The sequence below is a fragment of the Ptychodera flava genome, chromosome 6 (genome assembly GCF_041260155.1).
Source record: "Ptychodera flava strain L36383 chromosome 6, AS_Pfla_20210202, whole genome shotgun sequence".
NCBI lineage: Eukaryota > Metazoa > Hemichordata > Enteropneusta > Ptychoderidae > Ptychodera > Ptychodera flava.
In genome coordinates, this window is record NC_091933.1 from 15,225,708 (window position 1) to 15,248,634 (window position 22,927).

At 39.5% G+C, this 22,927-nt stretch overlaps 1 protein-coding gene across 1 annotated transcript in view; it reads right to left on the bottom strand.

Annotated features, from left to right (window-relative positions):
• Positions 1–22,927, bottom strand: part of LOC139134946 (QRFP-like peptide receptor) — a 37,673-nt gene that overhangs the window by 10,515 nt on the left and 4,231 nt on the right. The window contains exons 2-4 of the mRNA XM_070702048.1: positions 19,422–19,557; positions 5,475–5,610; positions 4,351–4,602 (exon numbers count right to left, since the gene is read on the bottom strand). The gene's annotated coding sequence lies outside the window, so the exon portion shown is untranslated. The remainder of the gene's footprint in view (positions 1–4,350; positions 4,603–5,474; positions 5,611–19,421; positions 19,558–22,927) is intronic.

A 22,927-nucleotide genomic window follows, 5' to 3' on the forward strand; every position in this document is an offset into this window, starting at 1 on the left:
GCTTTATTATCAGCGTTATTTACTCATCAGGGCCAATTAATAGTACTATTGAATATGAGGTGCAATTATTCTTTCTACTTTGTGTGTGATTAGCATCCCTATTTGTATTCTGTAAGTCCGTTCTGCCGTTGAAAGGGAAGCTGTGAGGTTAACAATAAAGCTAAAGTATTGGAAGTTGTAGTATTATCGGGTTTCAGCTTATATAGTGTTGTTTGGATTCGCAATATGGGCAGTAGTTCTGCTGTCGTAATGAAATTTTCTATAGCGGCATCCGTGACTGCCAGAACCAAACCTCGTATAGATAAAAGAAAATCTAGTTCAATTTTTTATCATCAAAATTGTCGTTATAATGCAGTTTAAATCGAATTCAATTTTGCCATTAGGAATATTTAACGATTGTGTCGTGGCAGAATGGTACATTAATCTGTAGATCTCAAAGCATAGCAAAACTATTTATAATCTGTCGACAGCACATTTTTTTCACCTTTATTTTTTTTTAACCGGCGAATTTGATAGTCGCCATTCATATTTGTGCAAAGAGGCAGAAATATGACATGAGCTATGCATGTCGCTTATTTTTTCCCATATAGAATGGACTTTCCCTTGTAGAAAAGATTCCATTGACCTCAATCAGCGCTTGCTGATCGCAGCTAGGCAATTTATGAAATATTGAGAATATCAACAATGTTCTTATAGACACGTTCCTGGCTAGTTTAGCGTCGTGGAGTAATTGGTTTTCATTCGCCAACTCACACCGGGATATCTTTTTAGCAGAATGTGTGTCTGACTGCAGCGAGTTTATTATAGATGATGTCCATTTCATATTGACATCGCAGTGAAGCAAAGCAAAGCTTTTATCGTTAGCAGAAGTCCCAGGCTGTGTATTTCAGTTGTCCTATTTCCGAAAATCAAAGTCAATTTCTATCCTCGTCTGATGAATAAAAAGCAGTCACAAAGGAGACGCATTGATAATTACCGGTGCTCCCAAGCTCCCACGTCATACATCTAAGGCTCGAGGAAATCATCTGCAGCTTGTGAAGACAGACAAATGTCAGTATGTTTCCAACAAAACCCTATACTTATACAGCGCACAAGACTGATTAGTGTCGAAATGTCAGCCGATTTGAAAATGGTTTAGCAATCTAATACGGAAATTTATGAATTCGGCATGTTAACAGGCCGATCCCGTCTCCTCGGACACAGCCAGTTTAACCCCCTTAGTTAGAAACCTGTAATTAGTCCCGCCGCATGCGGTTTGACCCTTGACACCACTAAGCCACGACGAGAACACCGTCTAAACATCGTTAGTGCATTTACTGCATCATCTAATGATACAAATGAACCAGGCGATTGGAATCGGTATTAGATTTGACAAGTTTTTGATCCCAGACATGGTTTTGCATACCAGTTGGCGTCAAGGTACCGTTCACGCAAACAAAGAATCTTCAAGAATGGTCTCAGACTAAAATCGAGCTGTCTATATAAGTGAAGGCTGAAGTACGATTTATTCGGTTCACTTTTGGAAACATAGTCATAGCAACAAGGCAATTTAAAAGGCGGTGATAATGAGACCTGGACTCGGAATTCTGAATTATTGTCAATGTCATGTTACAGCTTTTATTGGAAACACTTCGTGTGGAACAATCGCGCTTTGTATAAACTCCATTGGTTCAGATACGGCCTCTGATTATACGGTGGCGACAATTTCGTGCCATTTGGTACGGACTGTTTTTTAATCCCGACTAGAACGACCCACATGACTAATTGTCCGAAACAAGATAGTGAGTTGTATTTTACTTTACCTAATTTGCTTTTTCTCCAACTGATGGCAAGTTAATAGTGCGTGTAAAATGGTCACAGGTGTGTTGGTTTGTATAAGTGTGTAGATATACAGTGTGTGCACAAACTGAACTGTACCATTTCGTGGAAAAATTAAGTTTCCCAAACCGATGCAAACTATTTTATGATAAGTGTGCCACTGGGGATTTTCATTGGCGACTATAGGAATACACACGACACTGGCCTTCAGATGGAACAAATTTGTGACGGCGGTTCTTATTAATAAACAAATTTGCAAGAGTCAGTCTTACATCTGCAGTTTCTCTGCGAATTTTTTCTTACTTTTTGAACTGAAACTTTGCGACGCTTTCAGTCGCTACGAGGAAACACCTCTTTGAATGGTTTGAACCAGAGTAGAGTAATTATGTTGAATGAATGTTGCCTGCAAGTGAGCAGTTTTACTCAACACTCTTTGTGAATCATTTGAATTAACAAGGATTGCGCTGTGGTTCTTGCCTTCTTCATCAATTGAAAGCGGGCGAATGTTTCATCCGCAAATCTCCCGCCGTCGTTCTTCCAAAAATTAATAGTCGTAGAGTCTCGTAGGTGTAAACAGATAATACATCTCGCGTGATGGCTCAATTTGGAGAACGGCCATGGACATCGTCGGGGGAATTTCTTCAAAGACAAGATAATCGTATTGGGTATACAGTATGGTTATCAATATTTGTAGGGTTGGCAGGCGTCAATCGTTTATTGTTCTCCACACAAAGTCGTCCGATAACCAAGACCATTTGTTTTCAACGCTCTGGGAGAAATCGTTAGAGAAAAGCGTATTTTTCGCTCACTGTGCTTCGCATATATCACTAAATTTGGTTTTTCCTGTTTTTATATTTACTTAGTCTAGTTTCATTGTAACAACACCGGAGCATTTTTTCTGATTCTGCGCACATGAAACAAACAACAACGACAAACGATTTTGTACTTCCGGGAGAAAGTTTGGTTCACGACCAGTTTTGATGCTGCAAAACAGAATGGAATGCTTTACATACGAACAGCGGTCTTTATTATGCAATTTACTGTTACGCAGGGTCCGAAGGAGGCATCATATCTCGTGATGAGCGATGAGTTACTGGTTTGGTTCGAAAGTATGATGAAACTGTACGTATACACGGCAGTTTCCCTCCACTTAGCAGTTCGGGTTAATCAACTCCTTTGCAGTGGCACCCCTGTATCTTGAACGTCAGTTTTCATTAGGTTTCCTAACTCAATCATTCTCTACTTTTAATGATCATTATTGTCCAGCAAATAACGAAATCGGAAGGTTCCCAGTGATGTTGATCAGTACTCATTGCATTGACTCCTTAAACCTGAGAGAAAGTTGGGGAAAGCTGAAGACCGTCTTTTAAGTAGACTGTTTGTGGGATGAAAAGGTCTCCCACAAAAATACACTGGAAATATACGCTAACTTGATGTGAGCCTTCTTCTATGTGTCAGCTAGCTACTCTAGGGAAATTAAAGACTCATGTATTAGCCGAGGAAATATTAAGGCGATGCTTGGAAAGAGTCGAAAATTTGCACTCGGGCACGTTTTTAAAATTTTAATTGCGCGATTGACTGTCGGTTTACCTATTTGGGCCACGATTGCGATATTCCCCCACGTGTATTCTGGGACATGAAAACCAAACCCATTAATTCTGAACAAAGATTCCTTTTTTCCAACTCGGCGTACAGAGGGTAGACGGACTAATTGGAAATTGTTGACGCAGAGTCCTTCGAGGGGTTGTTTTTCTTTGTACTGGGAGAAACATCCGCTGCACCGGACATTTCAATATTAGTCCAGCGGTAATGTGGCTAATCCGTCAAATTCTGCGTAAATAATGAATACATTCTCCAGGTGTTTGCTGTTCTAAGTGTGCTCCGTATCATTTTCGCTGAAATGTAAGAAAATACGCTAAATGCTTGAATGAAAGTAAATGAGGATAGCGCTCACATTATGAAGTTTTTAGTCTTATCCAGTGGTTGAATGTAAAGTTCAGCGCTGAATATAATGGAGAATGCATAAGCCGCTGCAATTACATTTAGCAACTGTTTATGGTTGACCTGTGACGAGATGATACCCATAGGATATCAGACGTTAATGTCTGATACTCAGCAACCTTTTCAAACTGATCATATTAGCAAGTAAATACTTATCAAATGTCAATTACAGGTATTTTAGCTACCAAAACAGGCTGATATATGATTATAGGATGAGCATACGATATTAAATGTGAAAATCTGACACCATTTTAACATTCACTGTGATACGACAAGTTTCTAATTGAACGTCACTGACTCGAATCGAAGTGAAAATTGTTAAGCGTATATATATATATATATATATATATATATATATATATATATATACATACACACACACACTTGATGAACTACCTGGATATCTTCCATCGCATGGGAATGCATATTTGTTGAGTTTCTCGCCAGGCTGAGCACATGGCACATGTCATTACGTATACGTATATCATGCGTGCAGATTCACATATATGCGAAGAAACAGAAACGGCCCACCTTTATCGCACGCGCACCTGCTGTCCTCTCCGTAACTATGACGATGAGTTCCCCGTCATGGATTGAATCCGAGGCTCGGTGTTTCCGCGACCTCAACCAACCGCGGTGAATGTAGCACTATGGGTGATTTAATTTGCACACAGAAACAAACATGACACCTTAGTAGTTCTTGGAGTTGCGTTTCCAGCTTCGGTACTTCATTTGTTCGGCTTGTTTATCCTCAATCCTTTTCCCATGGGATATTCGGCTTCACTGACAAATGGATGGAGAAAAAAAACACGTGAAGTACGTTATTGGGCCCTTTGCGAGCTAATAGCAGCTTTTTCAATATTTTTTGCCTTGAATGCCTGCTAATTCGCATGATTTGAAATCTCTAATCATTGGCGACAGTATTTGAGCAGTTATTTATTTTGTTTGTGGTTTTTGGAATCATTTCAGTACAAGCACCTCCTAGATTTCTCGGTTATTGGGCATGAAAGTTCATATTAATGAATGTGCTACAGGCATGCATCGGTCAACTGGGCCATTACCAGCTACATGTTAGGATCAGATAATGATTCCGATGGCGTCAATAAGATGTCCGTACTATATCTATGCCATCAGGTAGATGTCATTGACAAAGTACCTATCCTTTCTTATTGCAGTCAGAAGATACGGCTGGCGGATTTTTTAATTGCCTTTTTACTCCATCTGTTATGGCAGTCTTCCTCGGGAGATCAGCAAGTCTTTGCTACGCTAGAGTAAAGTGTGTGCAATCCATCACACTGGCCATACAGTGGAAATGACGCAGTGCAGAAACCGTCGGAGGTGCCGTCAGGGCTATACGCTGGCCTTCTCTTTCATCAGCGATTGAGAAGTGTGATTTTTGTGAAGCGGCAGGAGAAAAGATGAAAGTTTGCTGATTTGAGGTGTTGTTTTTTTTTGCAAAAAAAACCCGGAAAAACTTGCTCAAAAATAAAAATTGCGGAAACCTCAAACTTGTCATCCCTCATCGCGGCGACGGACGTTCTGTCCAGATGAGTGACGTGTTTCCCCACTGGCACTTCTCACACTCTGCGGCAGTGGTCTGACACAACAGTTGCATTTCCTGGGTGTAGAAGTACACACTGAATCGGTTTACTTACCTGCCTAATACGATCCTTCTCTCCAGCACCATACACACACTTGCTGACGGTGCGCCCGGTTGGGATTTTTATCCGATCAACTGCGCGGACGGTGAATTGACGAGGGCGACTGACACACGTCGATACGTTAAGCAACCTTAATGAATAAAAGAACAGACTTTGAATAAATCATTCCGATCAAATTTGAGAATCGCGATTACTCGTTACTATTTTAAAAATAATATCATCCGTAGATAATTCCACCGCAAATAATTTATATGACATACAAGATATGTTAAAGTCTCCCCATTTGTACAAAGAAACCAGTTGAATGCTGGGAGAAACGTTAACAAATGTGAAGCGATAGCAACGGCGGTGTCGTCGTGGGGTTTCGAAATCGCCACTGTGCAAGCACATCAATACACATCGCCGTTTGTAAATCTATAATCTGATCAAAACGAGTAGGGAAAAGCACACTTCCGAAAGGAAGTGACTTACGTGCAGAGGATACGAACAAAAGGGTGAACTCAGCAGTTTCCGTTTAAACAAAATTTATTACGAAAACAAAACTAATTGCTAAGTTAGGGACAGAGTACAAGCTTTAAAAGTGTACAGACTACTTATCTCAGCTGGGACGGCAAAGCTCCAGTCTCAGAGTTGTAACAGTCAGTCGGATGAATGAACAGTCCTTCGGCTTGCAGGCTTGTAGTTGCACAAAGTCCAAAGTATAAATCCAGCGTTGGCAGTGAAGGTCTTGGAAAGTCTTGAGAATGACTACTGCTGGAGTTTAGTAACACACAAGAGACACGATCCCAAAAGTCTGACTGGAAGCTGTGCACGTCCCTTTTATAAAGGCATATAAGAACAATCTAGAACTTTTATTGACATGCTAATTACTGTTCTAAAATTATCTCCCTTACACAACTAATCAACTTTCCAGAACATTCCAAACATGACTAATTGAATTCAAGGTTGTGAGGTCATCAAGGGCAGTGACCTTGAGAATGTTCTAGACTAATTGAACTCAGGTCATGATGAGTGTGGGGGGAAAATGACCTACATAACACACCCCCTCTTCAAAAAAAAGAAAATTTTTCAAAGAAAAATCTTTCTTTTGCAAATGTAATCTTGAAAAAGATTTAAGTACTCAATTTTTTTTTTTTTTTTTTTTTTTTTTTTTTACTCTAAAGTTAAACTTCTTGAAAGTGAACAACAATAAACTCTAAATACGAGAGAGACAGTCTGCAATTAAATTGTCTCTGCCTTTGATATGTCTAATATCAAGATTAAACTCCTGTAACATTAAACTCCATCTTAGCAATCTCTGATTTTTGCCTTTAAATTTCTGCAGAAAAACAAGAGGGTTGTGATCAATATAAACCACTATTGGCTGATTTGAAGAAGTAACATAAACTTCAAAATGCTGTAAAGCTAATATCAAAGATAAACACTCTTTTTCAATTGTAGAGTAGTTTCTCTGGGATTTGTTAAATTTGCGTGAAAAATAGCAAACAGGATGATCTACACCATGACTATCCTCTTGCAATAAAACAGCACCAGCAGCCGTATCACTAGCATCTACAGCTAATTTGAATGGCAAAGTGAAATCTGGTGCAGACAACACTGGGGCACTTTGCAGTATGGCTTTAAGTGTATCAAATGCCTGTTGGCATTGCTCTGACCAAACAAACTTTACTTTCTTTTTAAGTAAGTTAGTCAAAGGCTCAGTAATTGTGGAGAAATTTGGACAGAATTTTCTGTAGTAACCAGCCATACCGAGAAAGCGCATCAGTTGTCATTTGCAGTTTGTTATGGGAAAACTTGAAATGGCACTGATTTTGGCATCAACAGGTTTTACCTCACCTGTCCTACAGTATGTCCGAGGTAAGTCACCCTCGCCCAACCAAACTCAGATTTGGCAAGGTTGACAGTCAACATTGCTTTGCTCAGTCTCTCAAAGAACTTCCGCATGAGCTTGATGTGTTCCTCCCAGGTGTCAGTATACAGGACGACGTCGTCAACGTAAGCTGCACACCCGTCTAGCCCGGATATGACGTCGTTGATCATCCGTTGGAACGTTGCCGGAGAGTTCTTCATTCCGAATGGCATCACCTTGTACTGGAACAATCCGTCTGGTGTAACAAAGGCGGATATTTCACGAGCACGATCCGTCAGGGGGACTTGCCAAAATCCCTTCAGTAGGTCAAATTTCGTCACATACTTGGCTTTTCCCACTCGGTCGATGCAGTCATCAATCCTCGGGATTGGGAAAGTGTCTGTCTTTGTTAAAGTGTTGACCTTCCTAAAGTCCGTGCACATACGATAACTGTGATCTGATTTGGGAACAAGTATGCATGGCGAACTCCAGTTACTTTTACTGGGTTCAATAAAGTCATTGTCCAGCAGGTATTTGACTTCTTCCTGGAGATATTTCGCTTTTGTTGGATTCAGTCTGTATGGATGTTGTTTTACAGGCTTACTGTCCCCAACATCAACGTCGTGATAGATGACGTTTGTCCTCGTTGGAACATCTTGAAACAGGTGTTTATATTCATGGAGCAGTTCTTTCACCTGTTGTTGTTGTTCTGGCTGGAGGTGTGCCAACTTTGTAGACTCCAGCTTCTCCAGGATTTCTGAGTTCTGAAGCTTGACCGAGCCCAGCTTTGAGTTTAGAGTATTTTCACTCAAGTCAGTTTCAGTATCACTATCTCATAATGGTTTGAACTGACTGCACTGACAGGCTGAGTTATAGTAGGATTATCCCTATCCAAATATGGCTTAAGCATATTTATGTGACATAGCTGTTTTTGTTTTCGCCTGTCAGGTGTTATTATGATGTAATTTAAATCACTCAATTTCTTATCAATTAGATATGGCCCAAAGTAACGAGCATGGAGTGGTTTGCCAGGAACCGGAAGTAGAACAAGAACTTTTTGACCTGGTTCAAACTTCCGTTTTGGGGTGTTTTATCGTATTTGGTTTCATTGACTGCTGAGATGACTCAAGATTTTCTCTGGCTAATTCACATGCTTTAGAGAGTTTCGTACGAAAATCTGACACATATTGCAAAATATTCAGACAATCATCATCGTCTGATAGGAATTTCTCTTTAACGAGCTTAAGTGGGCCACGGACTGTATGTCCAAATACAAGCTCAAATGGGCTAAAACCAAGAGACTCTTGAATTGACTCTCTAACAGCAAAGAGCAAAAAATGAATTCCTTCATCCCACTGCTTCTCTGTGTCAAAACAGTAGGTCCTAATCATATTTTTCAAAGTTTGATGAAATCGCTCAAGAGCACCCTGACTTTCTGGATGATAGGCGGATGACCTGTACTGTTTAATGCCTAGCTGATCCATTACTTGTTGAAAAATACCAGACATAAAGTTGGAGCCTTGATCGGACTGGACACATTTAGGGAGGCCAAATAAAGTGAAAAATTTGACTAAAGCTTTCACTATAGTCTTTGTCTTTATATTTCTCAGTGGTATTGCTTCTGGGAACCGAGTTGATGTACACATTATTGTCAGCATGTACTCATTTCCTGATCTTGTTTTTGGTAGGGGCCCAACACAGTCTATTAGTATCCTACTGAATGGTTCTTGAAATGCAGGAATTGGTCTGTAAAAGGGGCCTTTGGAATGGTCTGATTTGGCTTTCCTTCCTCCCCCCCCCCCCTTCCACCCCCCCCCCCCCCTCCCCTCCCCTCTCCCTGCTTCCATCCTCTCCACTTCCGGCGTGCCCCCTCCCACCCAAGCGCTTTGGAATGGTTGATTGGCTTTCCTACCATTGACATGTGATGACAATGTTTTACAGAAATGTGTTACATCCTGCCTGAGATTAGGCAATAAAAGTGACTGAGAATTTTATGATAAGTTTTCCTTACTCCCAAATGACCAGCCCAGGGCGTTTCATGGGCCAGGCGCAATATTTCAGCACGGTAGGGTTTTGGAACCACAATTTGATGTTTTATAGCCCAATCGTCATCAACCAAAACATCTGGAGGTCTCCATTTACGCATGAGAATACCAGACTTTGTATAATAGGAAACAGAGCTATCTGAAGTTTTACCTTCATCATCTACCCTGTCAAACAAAGACAAAATATCTGGGTCTTGTGTTGTTCTGCAATGAGATTTGATCTAGAAAATGTCTGACTTTGGTCAGCAGAAGTTTTACTGGAAGTTTCAAATCCACGAGGGATAACGGAATGATCCGTGTCAAACACCTGACTGAGAAAGGTGTCATTTAAGTCAACATCTGTGACATTATTTTTGAGAGTATTTTGATTCTCGGAAGTTTTCTTTGACATGGCTCGAGTAATGGCACATGAAGGAAATAAATCGGGTATCTCTTGTTCAATTGGCTCTGGATCCTGATCTAAACTAGGATTATCAGTCACAAGTGGATTAGTAATGACCTTGTCCCCAGCAAGGTCGTTTCCAAGAAGAAGGTGAATCCCTTCAAAAGGCAAAAAAAGGCCTAATACCTAAAGCCACAGGTCCAGAAACAAAGTCCGAAGACAAATAGACATTATGGAGAGGAACAGGAATGTAGTCATTACAATCTACCCCCTTAATAAGAACTTTAGAACCTGAAAATGACTTTTCAGAAAACGGCAGGGTATCTGCCAACAAAAGAGACTGGGAAGCCCCGGTATCTCTTAAAATTTGACAGGGGTAGCGGAAGAGAAATCACAAGAAAGTGATATAAAACCATTATGAATAAATGGCTCGAAAATACCCATAATGCTATCTTGAGAAGAATTGACCTTGACCTCAATAATTGGGGATGAGAGGGGTTTAACCTCAGAAAATGTGTTGCACACATTATTAGACTCTAATTGAGTTGATGAAGAAATAAAGCCGGTGGGCTTAGATCCACTTTGACCACTTTGACCTTCACGTTTTCTTTTCAATTTGAAACACTCTGACATTAAATGGCCGTCTTTCTTACAATAATTACAAGAAAGTGTACCGAACTGTTTGTCAGAAGGAGATTGAGACTTGGGATCTGATGATGTGGGAGTGTTACTTGAACTCTGTGAACTGTTGTCATTTGATTTTCTACTGTCCTTTGAAAAATTCTTGGACGAAAAGGAGGAGTTAAATTTACCTGCATTGTTTCTGTATGAAAAGGACTGGGATGGTTTGCTGAGAAATGAAGATTTGTGAGTCAATGAATAATCATCGGCCAAACGTGCAGCAACCTCTAATGTATCTGCCTTTTGTTCATTGATAAACGTCTTGATATCACTCCGGATGCACCTTTTAAATTCCTCAATCAAAACGAGCTGTCGTAATTTGTCATAATTCTGACTGACCTTTTCAGAAGAACACCAACGATCAAACAGTTGTTCTTTTGTTCGAGCAAATTCAACATAAGTTTGATCCTTCACCTTCTCACAATCCCTAAATTTCTGACGGTAAGCTTCAGGCACCAACTCATAGCCCTTGAGAATTAATTCCTTCACAGAATCATAATTTGAAGCCTGCTCTACTGACAACTGAATGTAAATTTCTCTGGCTTTACCCACCAAAGCACTCTGCAAAAGCATAGACCAGGACTCCTTAGGTCAATCCAGACTCTGAGCAATTTTCTCAAAATGAAGGAAATATTTATCAACATCCTTTTCTTGGAAAGGGGGAACTAACTGAAATGCTTAGTGATGTCAAAATTGTCTGAAGGGAGAATTTTCCTGACTTTCTAAGCTCTAAACGTCTCATTTCTAACTGCAGTCGGTGTTCTGCTAATCTCTTTCCTTTTCTTTTTCTCTCTTTCTTTCTCCCTTTGTCTTTCTTCCATTTGCAATTCTTTTTCTTTCATTTCCAATTCCCTCTCTTTCTGTCTTTCTTCCATTTCTAATCTTTCCTGCCTATCTTTCTCTCTCTGTCTTTCTTCCATTTGTAATTCTTTCTCTCTCATTTGTAATTCTAGTTTCTTGATCTCCAAATTTGTCTGCATTTCTAATTCTAATTTTCTGAGTTCAGAGGTAGACTCGGGCTCATAATCTTTTAAGGCAGACTCCTCAAAATGGCCTGATTTAACTAAATGTTTTGCAATCTTGAACTGTATTTCTCGCTTGCGCATAGATCGTTTAACTTCTACCTTAAGGAAATTGGCCAGTGTTATGAGGTCGTCTTTTCTGAGGGAATCAAATGTGTCCTGATCAAGGTCATCCATTTCCTCTGGTTTAAATTCCGCCATGATTAAATTTCGCTGAGTTCACAGTGTAAAGTAGTTTTGAAAAGCTGTCAAAATGTTGTCAAACGGCTCAAAATATTCGTATCCCGGACGAGCCCCCAATTTTGTTACGTGCAGAGGATACGAACAAAAGGGTGAACTCAGCAGTTTCCGTTTAAACAAAATTTATTACGAAAACAAAACTAATGCTAAGTTAGGGACAGAGTACAAGCTTTAAAAGTGTACAGACTACTTATCTCAGCTGGGACGGCAAAGCTCCAGTCTCAGAGTTGTAACAGTCAGTCGGATGAATGAACAGTCCTTCGGCTTGCAGGCTTGTAGTTGCACAAAGTCCAAAGTATAAATCCAGCGTTGGCAGTGAAGGTCTTGGAAAGTCTTGAGAATGACTACTGCTGGAGTTTAGTAACACACAAGAGACACGATCCCAAAAGTCTGACTGGAAGCTGTGCACGTCCTTTTATAAAGGCATATAAGAACAATCTAGAACTTTTATTGACATGCTAATTACTGTTCTAAAATTATCTCCCTTACACAACTAATCAACTTTCCAGAACATTCCAAACATGACTAATTGAATTCAAGGTTGTGAGGTCATCAAGGGCAGTGACCTTGAGAATGTTCTAGACTAATTGAACTCAGGTCATGATGAGTGTGGGGGAAAATGACCTACATAAGAAGTGAAACAAAAGTACAAGAAGAATCAAGTGCTTTTATGTCGTACCCGACAGAATAAGCGAAGTCAACGATCATCAAAATTCGAGACTCTGCACTGGTGCATAAAGTCGTGTCAATTGGGCAACCGACTTCTCGTTAATTGGTTCGCGAAGAATTTGTTCAAGCTAGGTATTACCAAGGTCAGTAAATCATCGATACGGACTGTTCATTAAATCGCGTGGGTAAACGCAACCGCTGAAATATTTATGTACTTGCGATTAAATTAATACGTATCAAGGAGGTGGCAGACGAGAGGAATCTTCTAAAAGGAATCTCGTCGAGCATCAGCAGTTTGCAAAGGTCGGTTCATATAATTCGAAAATTTCTGCAAAATGAAAAATGTGATCTGGACTTGAGTAAACCCTAGACCTAAAGTAATTATGTAGAACATAATGTAACATTGAAAAGTTGCAGGGAATACATTTAGTGGGGAATGATTGACGGATGGGTGTGTGAATTGACCGATTAACGTCTCACCAATCGCGGGCAAGTATATTCAAGAAGTTTTCGAATTTCAATGAGAGTCTATTAGAAAGGATAATTCTTCAGATTGATCAATTATATCAGCTTAAAGTGAAACAGTCGTCGGAACTGCGCCTGTGCGAGTTTCTTGTTTTACAAACAATGTATATTGTGCACGATATCTAGATGAATCTCATCACCATAGCTGCGACATTTAAATTATACAATGTAGATTATGACAGACATGTCTTAACTTTCATCAATCACCATCATACCTTGGATAGAGTGTTTACATTGGTCGTATGGGTTCCATGCGACCTTCGAGCGCAGTTCCGACAACTGTATCCCTTTAATCTCGAGCCATTGCGATAAAATTACGTCCGAGAATATGACTGCGCTTCGATAGTTCATGAACTGCTATTTTTCCTAATTGCACATCATCTCAGCCCTATATCTGCTACGCTGGGGTGGGGCAATGCGGTCATATGATCACGTCAATGATGGCAGCTAGCTTCTTGTAACAGATAAGACCTATAGGCATAAAGCCTCTGCCCGTCAGTGATATACATCCCGGACTATTAATTCCCTTCAGCAATTTACTTTTCATTGATCTTACGATATCGCTTATCAGAATAGTTATATTTCATGCAATCGCATACTGAAGGGGCGTCTCCTTTGTAATTCTGAGTTTCCGAAATAACGATTTTTATCTTCGCTTGATGCATTGTTTTCCAGCTGCAATGTTGCGTTCACGGCCATTTTTCACTTTATCCCGCAAATAATCGCATATACAATAATGTCAAACGTACAGATATCATAACTCATTTCTAAAACTGTGTACAAAAACAATACGACACAAGCGTTCGGTACTAGAAGCCATCGACTTCCAGTTATCATCTTCAGAGTCGATTTACCCTAATTTACAAGCATCTCATGTGACAGGCGCCTTCAGTAACGTTACGTTCAAGGGCATCTGTTCAAGATTGCCATCTGCGAAAGTAATGTCCGTACAAAAGCTCCTCTTTGGTAATCAAGCAACTTTCAGCATGTCTAGCTCGTACAGTTCATTTATACACAGACGATGGACTGTCTCCTTTCCGCCTGCTCGCTCGAGGTAAGTGGCGGGCCGTCACGGAGCAAACGAGGTGTATCTATTTCTATAGAGGCAAAACGTCTGCTTGATTCGGTTTGTAAAGTTCTTATCTACCGGCTGAAATTGCAAATGGAATCCATTGTAACATACTCCAGCGGGCAAACTGTCGTATTGTTTTTCAACAGTGTTCAATCACGGCTTACCATTTGATCATATTCTGTTGCCTATGGATAAACGCAAGCTATAAACGCGGAATGATTGATTCGTAGGTCTACTCGAAGTAACTTTGGAAGAATGTTGACTGTACAGAAATGTTGACCGTAATTAATCAAACTAGGCACGATTCCGATGCGTCATGGAGTGCAAGTAGTTTATTTATTGTCCAAAGGTATCTATAGACTCGATCACACAGAGCAATTGGTTTATAGCACCTTACAGTACCTTCTTTAAGTAGTTTTCCACACTCTGTATCGACGAAGTATATATATATATATATATATATAGAGAGAGAGAGAGAGAGAGAGAGAGAGAGAGAGAGAGAGAGAGAGAGAGAGAGAGAGATACACTGTAGATAAATAGATAGACAGTGTGTGCGTGTCTCCTATATAAAGGACGTACATATATAGATTGATAGATAGATGCAGATACGATAAAAAATAAACTGCGTCAGTATATTGTGTACCTATTACTCCAGTTTAACGCATTTTCACTGAGTTAGAGGTGTTATAGTGTAAATTTTACCGCTTCAAATAACACAATGCATTCAGTGAAATATAGTTCCTGAGCTAATTTGTCTTTCAAGGTAAACGTAATTATTTTGCAACGCACTGTGTCAACAGATGTTATGTCCAATATTTCCAAAGGTTAATTGGATTTTTGATTCATGAGCGATATATTTATCGTTTTAATAGGCATACCAAATTCGATTTTCTGTCCATGACAACCTGTCTTTTCTCTATCTGCTGCGGATCCCACTGTCCGTTCTGAGACTTCGAGTTTCAAAGTCGTTCTCTGTGTGTACAATTCACTTTTGCTGATAAATAAATCAGTGTTCCCTGATTAACTAGTAGTGCCAAGTGACCTGCAATACGCCTGTCATTTCGACAATGAACTTGGCTCCCTGTGGACTCTTTTTACTATCCAATGACTCATCAACTTCAACCTAAAGAGGTGTTTCCATTCTATTCCCAGCGGGGGAGAGACTAACGGATTTACAAATGGTCGCATCGAGGATCCTAGTAGCACTCAAGTAGACATGACAATCGGTCACATAAAATGTCCAGTTTCTGTTTAAATCTTCTGTGCTTATGTATGTATGTATGTATGTATGTATGTATGTATGTATGTATGTATGTATGTATGTATGTATGTATGTATGTATGTATGTATGTATGTATGTATGTATGTATGTATGTATGTATGTATTGAAGAGTGTCGGAACAATTCGTGGACGGACGGTTATAGATAGATGGATGCGTGTGGGTAGGTAAATATTTTGTACCTACCAACATAGATCCAACCATCCTTCCATCAATCCATTTATAACTTCTAAGTAGGTGGTAGGTCGCCATCGGTCGGTACTTGTCGGAGGTTGGATATGTGGGTATTTACTTAGTATGTACTACATATATATATCTACTACCCAAAGGCATTTCTTCGTTGCCTTGACAACGTTCGATCAGTCGAGCGCAGCGAGAAATCTTTACTTTTTCTCTGATAAAGAGTGCACTTTAATATTATCAATATATGCATACTTAGAAATCTTTGAGTCGTTTCGAACCGTTTGACTAAATTGAAACTACCATTTCATGTCCTTCTAATGTATATAAGTACCCACATCATCTATGCTTTAGCTATGAATTACGATTGATTATAGGAGGGGGATGCCAATGCAAAGCCTTTCTGAACTTATCCGTTAACTGCATGCCGTTTACCGGACTCCTCTTGATCACTGTAATAGTAAATGTGGGGAACTGAATGATGTACTCCTTGCCCATCTTGTCTAAACAGGCTTTCATCACAATTTCGTAAAAACTTCACTTACATCCATGTGTGTATTATGTACGGGAAGGCTTACTTTCTTCAAGATACATACTCTGTACACTTTTCCGTGTACCATTTGATCGATATCGTAGAGTCCTCGTTCCCAAACATACCGGTTATCTTGTCACACACTTTGCTAGCATTGGATCCACAGTACTGTAGATTTCCCATAATTCATTAAGATTTGTATCCTCGAAGAACCCTCAGTGAAGTCTGCCATGTCTCCCATGTGTAGACATATTCACAGACTAGTTGTCAAAATTTTGAAAACGTACTTTTATGCACATCATTCTTCTCAATTCTCATTTTAAATGATTTGGAAAATTATGCATAATTGAGGGAGTAGATAGCATTTTTGTAAACTTAGCCACTGATTGTGTCCTCAGCCATACAAAATAATGTGATGGAAAGTAGGAAGACTAGTTGCACCTGTTTTATGAAACAAAAGGATATTGATTTTTTGCAATGGAAGTGACAAAAGAAATTTGCATGTTAAGTTTTCTCAGAGAATGACCCCTTCAGATCGTCATAACTTGCTGCCCAAAAAGCATGGCATTTGTAGTACCTAAAGAATGTGACTTTTCTGGTTGTTTAGTGGTTATTTTGAAACTTTCACTGAAATATCTAAACGTACTTTTACTAGATATTATTTGACGATTATTCTGATGCTGAACATTAGTGCTTACATGCAGCACTGAAAAAGTGTTTAGAAAAGTAACCTTCATGGATACAAATCAAAGAGAATTGTGGGTAATTTATTGTACGGTGGGATCTATTGATCAACATTTCAGTATCCTCGTTCGCAAAAACACAGTGGGGTTATTTTAACGGTTGCTGCGCCTCGAGTTTATCTGTTTTGCGGTTAATGCTCCCCCAGCAATTTATTTTACTTTGTGACGTCCAAACACATGACGCTACCTGTTCATTAATCACCTTGGACGAATATCAATGTCAACGTCGGTTTGTTTTGGAGATTTCCTCCTTGCGGATGCAAAGAGAAATGGTACGTCTATCTAATCGTTCAAAAACAGCTTATTACGAAAAGCGGTTGACACATAAATCTCGCTTTATACAGGCTACTGGGTATATCATAACCTCTAAAGATTTTACAACATTCTTTAAAAAGTACATAGGTACAATTGTCACCAGCAACCTAGAAGATTTATTCCCATCATTCTGTTTGGTCATATCGTAGGCTTATGAAATGTAAGCAATATTCCCTGGCCGTCGGTTGTGTAAGAAACGACCGATAAGTTATCGTCTGATCAGCGTTGGCGGCAAAAGCGAAAACATGCAATTATACAATTATATTCGTCCAAATTCAACAATCTATCACCCCTGGACAAAAATAAATACATCAATCAATGTTGTGTTATCCTTTACAAAAACTGGGATTTTGAAAAAAAAATTGAAGTGTGTGATTTGTAGAATATGTCTGAAGTCTGATGAAAAGGGAGCCTAATTCTTTCAGTCGTGATCTTTGACCTTTGGCCTATTTAATATACATTGAGGGATTATAATTGCCAACCCTGCTTAGGGTGTCTTAATCTTGCGTCTTAAGGTCATTTAAAATATCCAATATTATCGTTCATGTTGTTCGCTTTCAGGTTCATCGTCCTATAATTGCATATTTAACATACTACGCGGGCAGTGAAATACACTTGGCTTACACTGAGCTTGTAATCTGTGAATAAAGATTAAAGCTGTTGCTGCCAATAAAATAACTATTACATCGTCGACTGTCCTGACTTATGGTGCCGGTGAACTCATTAAAAAAATTAAATGCCAGCCTGCTTAATTTTGAGGAGTGGACTTTCTCAGATATTGCGTGTTTGTAACTTGAAGGATTCATGTTCACGGTCGTAGTATTCTATTTTGTGGTTTCCTAAAACCGTTTGATCCATTTCGCACTGCTAAACTATTTTGAGTATGCAGAGGAGTATGGGTATCTTTGTCTAAATTTCATGATAGTAGATTAGCAAACTTCATAAGATTTGAACTTTAGAAGATCAGAATGACGGTAAAATGTATAGAAAGGTGCATGTTTTTCTCAATCCCATCAAAATCATGAATGGGATTACATTTTCAATTGATTTTTTCCAACGTAAGGAATATCAAAAAAATCGTTTATGTTTTGAACCTAGGAACAGACATATAGATGTGACATTTCTTCTTCATAGACCTTTTAATAAGAAAATACCAAGATTGTTTTCCAACTCTGTAGAGAAAAACCATTACATATAAGTTTATATAATAACTGCGACACATTTGCACATTTTACCAGCAGAGAAAAGGAACGGAATACCTGCGTTATCTAGCGTGTAACTGTACAATCATTAGGAGTTTTTGCACGTCGCTGTCTAAACACTAGAGTGCAATTTCTTAAATTTAATTTTGTCAGGAAAATCTGAATTTTTCGCAAAAAGGATTGATAAAGGGTTTAGAGAGTCGTAGTTGTCGATGGTACTTAAAGTCTTTCTGGACCTGTGCTTTGTCCATGAAAGATTTGGTACTCTCTCACTGGTCGAGATAAAATCAAGTCAGGCAAATACTATTAGAGTTCAACACAGAGAACTTAGAATTGAATAAGCAAGTCATTTTCCCCCTCTTTGCCGATTTCAATATAGTTAGTTTAAGACTTCCAGCGCCTGTGATATCACACCTTCAAAATGAAATCTTTATTTCTCCTGAACAGGTGACATCCAGTTGTAAATTTAAAGTTAGACTGTATGTATCGTCACATTTGCTGGGTAAATTGTTTCGTATGTGAAATGTGGAATGGAATGATGATCGATATCGGCACGTACAAGGATCATCAGATGATGTAAAAATATGAGGTGTATCAGATCCCCAACCGTACCCGCAACCTGGGTTGTCCAGAAACTGCGTGCGTTTCAAGACGTTCAGGATCCTTCGCGAATTTAAGGCTGCCCGCGTTGATACACCGAGCTATTCACGCATCGGGCGGGTGACGATAGTATTGCGATCTGCTTTGGAAGGAAAAACAGCGTGACTGAATTGCACGTGTGATAAGCGGCACTGACTGCGCAGCTGTCGATTTCCACGAAGTTGATAATACCGAATGAGTCCAGGTATACAGGGTCATTGAAAGCCACATTACAATGACTGAAATGAACAATCCATCGATGTGAGCTGAAATGATGAAACTATTAAATTTGTTTTTATTGCTTACAACAGTCGCTCACAATTCACTTGCTTCAATTGCCATATTTAGCTAGCCAACATGCCCTTTGAAGATTATATTTTGGGTTTGTTAACACTCATTTCAAGCTTATTTTTTGGCGTGTTAAAACACGTTAAAACAAATATCATCTCCGCGTTTCACCTGAAAACCATTCCCTCCTTTTTCACGATTCAACGAGAGTGAAAGCATTTACGGTTCAGGTAAACCTCAAAGCCTGACACTCAGGAACATTTAAAGTTTGACTTACCGTTATAGGGGACCAAACTCACTTTCTTGCATCAGTGGCGGACATATCTTGGAAGTGCATGTAATGCTACGCTGTCATACATCATCCAGGTAATCCATCTTTATGTCGCCACACCACGAATCGGATACAAATCAACCTACGACAGAGGTAAGAAAAAAAATCCGCACTATTTCCTGGCGGTCATGTATTGAAACATGCTAAATCATCACAAGTGTTCTCATAGCTTGCCTCTTTTATAAAGCGCACATGCGTAAATGCAGCGACAATTTCTCGTCGGTTTGTGGTGGTGCTAGTCTACGCGCATGCTCAGAATCGTGAAATAAACAGTGGAATTTTAAAATTTGCATGTACTCGAGCGTGCAAGTCCTTCGGTCTGTTGAGACGCATTGCCCCCATGTACATGTACATGTCTTTCTTTTGTAAATTTGATTTATTTCAAGTGACGAAAGAATAGCCTGGTGTCACCACGGAGTTGAAAAAAATGCGTACAGGACGTGACGAGGACTAAATTCCCTTCATTTGTTTCCAGAAGAAAACAAAAGTTCACCTAGCGTACCCCTTAGGCCGCAAATGTGTCACGTGAAAATGAAAAAAATGTTCGTGAATTCCCAAAAAGATGCGCAAAGCTTTGAATTGTGTCTCGAAGGGATTCATGTAGGGAGAGATTTAATCTAAGTCTGTTTTGATCATAGCATTGTTGAATTTAATTACATCCTCGCGGCACTGTATCAATCAATAAATTCATCGTTTCGTTCCCTTTCAGCCACCTGTGTTCACTTCTAAATGATTGATAAACTTACCCGCCCCCTCCGTCTGCATTGCTCGTCCTGTCATTCTATTAAAGCGTCTTTTAAACTACTAAAATGATGTATATATCTGTAATAAGCAAAGGCGACTCAAATTACCGGCATAATCAGTGTTTAAAAAGCGAACGGGAATTTAAGAGGACACGGTTTGACGCAAATAACATCAACTGCTGAATTGTTATGTTATATTTCTTCTTCGTGCCACGACGAAGTTTTGACACAGCGGACATGTGTAATAACTCTGGCTTGTACTTAAAGTACAATTATTCTTTGACACTTGATATAATCACGTGATCTTTGTCTTCTCCATCGGCTATAATATCAATTTCACAAATGACTACCAAATAACTACAAAATAAGTTTTCTTCACGTGACAATCTGAACTACTCCGATATCACAAAATTATGCACGCGTCGATATTTAAAAACGTTACGATAGCCGACTGGGACAGCAATAGCACCAAAGATGATGATTAGAGTATCTTACAGGTAACCATTTCTATTAATATAAAGAAAGAAGACGATTTTTAAATTCCCATCTCTGGGGAACGAACGCTATTGAATCATGTTAGTGATGACGTTAATATCGAATGCCATTTTCCCGATATAAATATGTTCTCTTCACGACCCTTGCGTGACCTAGTATCCTGGTCTTTAGGGTAATGTGCTGTGTAATAAAAAATTCAACAATTCACTGGGAGAAAAATGCAATTTTTGCTTGATTACAAGTTACATTGGCAATTCAAACTAGATTTCAATGGATATGCTTTGCCATTACAGAGTGTTAAGTCGAATTGTTGGCTAAATGCCAGACGAATATACTGAGGATGTCAAGTCGCAAGGGAGAAAATGAAAATTGCCGATCACTCCGCATCCCGTCAAGAACAAAAGCAAAATGACAAGACTGGATTATGGAGCGCAGGACTTCTTCAAAATGATGAGAACACGAGACAGTAGGCTTTCAATCATCACAATTACAGAGAGGAATTAATCGTCAGTCGAAATCATGAATATATATTGCGGTAGCCCGAAGCGACAAACAGTTTGCTCTGTGAACACCACGCCATCGGCACTGATACGACAAGAGCGCCAGCTGTTGTCGTAGGCTGCCTTCCGTCGGCGTCTCAGTGCGGTTAACCGTGAACCAAATACAACAAGAATTAAAAAGGAATGCTTCCAGCGAAAATAAATCGGCCGACCAACAGCGAAATTTCGCAATTTCTCGGAACTCGGTGTGTGTAAGTAAAACTACTATGACAATTGCTAGAGGTTACAAACAATATGCGACCATTAAATATGGATACAGCTGGATTGGGCAAGAGAGAACGAGAGGCTTTAAAATACTTGACATTTTTTCGCCCATTATTATTTTTCCTTTTGAATGATTGTAGAGGATTTGACAGTAATATTTGCCGGCCTTTAGCAAGCTACGACCCCATTTTGGTGCGTAACGTGACCTTTGTACGCGAACATTGAATTGCACATTGCTGTGCGATCATCCGTAAGAACTGACAGTGCACCGTGGCAAATTTTATAAGCAAAATCATTGTGTAGTCAGACTTGAAAGTTTACGAGCACTCCGGTTTGATTGGAGCGATGCCTTTTCGTATTTGTGAGTCTTGCCGGTTCATTGCACAGCTCTACGCAGCTACTCAACCTTGTTGAGCGAATAAGAGTACTGCTATCTTATACGCCGTGTTTCTATAATTAGTCTACGATTGCCCGCGCGGTGTATGAGCAATGTGTACACTCGTCTACATGAATGTCATTCCGAGCAATGAATAAACTAATTTGAAGAATAACTCTATTAATGTGACTAATGAATGAAGAGGGTCATCTTAGTCGCACGCGTTCGCACTTTGATTAGGTTTCCAAGATCTCGAAATCGTGTCAACACACTGTTAATTTTTAAGGTCACCGAAGAAATCTAATTGTGCTATCAATTCCTTTCGGAAATCTTAGTTACGGTAAAATATGCATGAGACTGCTAGACGAGTAAATGTTTGCGACGATCGGGGAATACACCGGATTTAGGCCAAGCCATGGCGTGAAATTGAAAACATAAGCTGATGTTGAACCAATTCACAAAGTACATGCATATGAGTGACGTGGATGAACAAGTTCCATACGTCAAGTGAGCTTGACCGAAATCATGAAATAAATATACTATCATATCATAAATACCTCCAATTTGGCTAGAGAACACGTTCATACGTAGAATATATACTCAGAATTAAATTGATTTTGCGGCTTGTGCGCTATTAAGTTTCATCACTTTTTCGAATTATCAACAAGCGGCGTTACATATTGTATTTACCAAAGTGACAAAGATGTACTCCGAAAGGGGTGAGGATAACCAAAATATGAAACCCAGGACTTTCATCACAATTTGGGCAATCATTACGAAGAAGGTTGATGATTTTTTAAATTTGGGATGCAAACGACTCTTCATATATACCTACGACTATATAGTAACTGTGTAAAGTATCTACCGATTGTTGCAATGTTGGTTGAAACGCCCTAGTAATCCTATTGCATGTAAGATGAATTTATTGGTAGTTCCTAGATTGTTTTATATTATCGCTGCTGAGTCTCCGAAAGGCTGGCCTAAGTGCCGTTTTTGGGGGTGCTTCTACGATTCCGTTTGTGGCAACGGATACGTGCAAGGAGAAGTGCGTGTGAACTGATCGAGTGAACACAC